This window comes from Carica papaya, chromosome 7 (assembly GCF_054855325.1).
Source record: "Carica papaya isolate Zhongbai chromosome 7, ASM5485532v1, whole genome shotgun sequence".
Taxonomy (NCBI): domain Eukaryota; kingdom Viridiplantae; phylum Streptophyta; class Magnoliopsida; order Brassicales; family Caricaceae; genus Carica; species Carica papaya.
Window position 1 is genome coordinate 1,476,164 of NC_142315.1, and position 3,053 is coordinate 1,479,216.

Genomic DNA, 3,053 nt, shown 5'->3' on the forward strand with positions numbered 1-3,053 from the left:
CAATTGAGATAAAGTGTTGGTCTTGGGCCTTAGGCTTAAGGGCTTGGGTTTGAAGATGAGTATGCTATAATTAAAAAGAATAGAGATTAGTAAGAAGAAAATAAATTGTAAAGGAAAATAAGCATAAAAGACAAAACAATTAATTTACATATACATTAGTGACAAACTACTCGAAATTTGCCGTACAGAAGAAAAAAAGTAGAAATAGAGATTTTTCAATTATTCTTATAATTCTTTTCTTCAACTTGACCAACAACTGTAGCACCCGGAAAGGAGGAGGAAAAAAAAAAAAAAAAAAAAAAAAAAAAAAAAAAAAAGGGGGGGCCACGTCAGCAGCCGCGTCAGCAGCCACGTCAGCAGTCCCGGCCAACCAGGGCCTGCCACGTGGCAAGATCGCGTCACTCCGAAAGGAGCCACGTTGGCGATCCGCGTGGGTGCGATCGGACGGCCCAGATCAATCACGCGATCGGACGGCCCAGATTCAATCGCACGGACGGCCCAGATTCAATCAAAAACGAACGGCCCAGATTAAAACAAAATGAACGGCTGTGATCAAAAGGCAAGGGGTTATAAATAGAACCCCCACACCAGACCACAAACCCTAGCCGCCAGCCGCTCGCCGGAGAAGACGAACCAGAGGCCGACCGCCGCCACCCGCCGCCACTCGCCGCCGCACCGGGGAAATTTCCGACCGCCGATCGAGGTAAATTTCATACCCCCGACTCGTTTTTCCCCACTGATTCCTCCTATGGCCAAATCGAAGCCGAAATCCCGGCCAAACGGCCGGAATACGCGGCCGAAGCCCAGCGGCGCCGCCGCGCCCCCTCTCGGTTTTTGCCTCCGACGAGGCCCTTCCCGGCCTCCGTTCGATGCAATTTTTATATCACCGTGATCACCATTCTTTTCTCTACAGGTTGACCGGAGCCGAATCACCAAAACACGAACCTCGCCGGAGAGCCGCTGCACCCGAGAGCGCCGCCGCCGGTAAGCTCCGTTTTTCTGTGATTTTTTGGCCCCCCGAGGGCCCTAGGGTTGTTTTCTGACAAGGACCAATGCGAGTGTGGCCGAATTCGGCCGAAAACAGTCAACCCGAGGCGACTCGCCGCCGCCAGCGGCGGCGCCGTCGCCGGAGCACGGCGGAGCCGCCGTGCCGGAGTTGCGATTTGGGCCGAAAGAGGCCCTGGGCCTAATTTGGATTTTTTTTGGAACACGTGCAGGTACTGTTAGTGTGTTTCAGTTCCCCGGGAAAAATTCAGGGAAAATTAGGGACAGCCTGCAGGCGCACTGTGAATCGTATTCGGATCTCGAAAACAAGTAAGGACCCCTCACCCTATTTCCTATCACGGTATTAAAGTTCAAAATGATAAAACGGTATTTCTTGAATTAACGCATGTGTGAAATTGCTTAAGGTTGCTAATGGAGCCCGAGTCTAGTGTGATTGATGATGTACTGTTATTTGGCCTGTTTACAGCTTTAAATGCAAAGTGAGGTTTGATGTGTTCATTTTACAGATTTGTGTGCATGTACTACGTTTTTATTAATTATGGGTTGAATGACTGAAAAACTGATATTGTATGTTGTCTGTTGGTATGAATTACGATTTGCTTGTTTAAATGTGAATTGATGATGTTGATTGAGGAAAAGGAAAATGAAAGATTGTATAGACTGATAATTGTATTATGGGGGTCAGCCTGACTAGATATCCTGGGAGATGGTGGACGGACCGGGTCCGTAGGGAACCCTACCGGGATTGGGATCTCACATGCCGGACGGGGTATGGAGATCTTATGGTTTTGGCGCCCATACCGGACGGGGTATGGGGACGGCCCGTTTCACCCTCATACCGGACGGGGTATTGAGGTTTATGGTTTTGGCGCCCATACCGGACGGGGTATGGGGACGGCCCGTTTCACCCTCATACCGGACGGGGTATTGAGGTTCATGGTTTTGGCGCCCATACCGGACGGGGTATGGGGACGGCCCTGGAAACTGATTATGAATGTTAAAGGTTAACGGGTAGCGGAACCCCTATGGACCCCCACGGATACTAGTAGGCTGGTAAATGAGAAAAAAGGATATGTTGTACAATGATTGAATTACAAGAGGCGTGATAAGTGTTATGTTTTACAGCTTAGATTATTCAATGATTATGATGATGTTATTGTTTTTCTCATATTGTTTTCATAAATTCCACCAAGGTAAGTGGATGGTAAAGGTTTTCATGTTAATAAACGAGTTTGTTATAAATTATGCTCCATTGGTCTTTTTGTGTTTTTCTACCCACCTTTACCTCCGTGACGGTGAGATATCGTGATGTTCTTACTGGGCTAGTGTAGCTCACTCCTTATTTAACCATTTCAGATCAGGAAGACATGGTTCCCGAGCCCGTTCCGCAGGAGGACGACGAAGGGGATACCTAGAGACTCTGTAGTCATACTCATAGTTTTATTTTCGAGTTTCTCTCTTAGTTAGTTTAATCTTTTATATTTTAAGTACGTTTCTGGTTTTTCGTGTAAGGGATGTTAACTGAAATTTTGATCTCGCTTCCGCATTTGATATATTTAAATACTCATTTCATTTTAATATTTACGGGGCCGTTACAGTTGGTATCAGAGCCGCATTTCCTCGGACCCATCCCTCACACTATAGTCCTTTAAAAAAAAAAAATACTCACCGATGGGTCGTTACTCAACCATTCCTTGTAAATGCAGGTACACAGAAATGAGGAGAGGAAGGCCCCCACTAAACCGAGCGGCCCAAGATAATTCACTTCGGGAGGATTTGGACAGATTATATGAGATGGTGGAAGCTCTCGTAGCTGCCCAGCGAAGGCAAGAGGAGAGAAGGGAGTTACCCGGACCTCCTCCGCTAGCGCAGGTTGAGCCCCCGTTACAGCAGGCTGATCCCGAGCCACCCCGGCAGGAGCCTGTTCCTCCACAGTACCACCCGGCACCACAGCCGCGGTACGACTCGGTACCACAGCCACAGTACCAACAGGTACCGCCACAGCATATTCCAGTGCCCCCACCCCATCAGCAGGCGCCACCACAGGG

General features: G+C 48.3%; 1 long non-coding RNA gene across 1 annotated transcript; it reads left to right on the top strand.

Moving 5' to 3' along the window:
* Positions 1-281: 281 nt before the first annotated feature.
* LOC148252862 (uncharacterized) lies at positions 282-2,585 on the top strand. The gene is made up of 2 exons (XR_015813462.1): positions 282-984; positions 1,218-2,585. It is a non-coding gene; the product is annotated as an uncharacterized LOC148252862 (long non-coding RNA).
* The last annotated feature ends 468 nt before the right edge of the window (positions 2,586-3,053 follow it).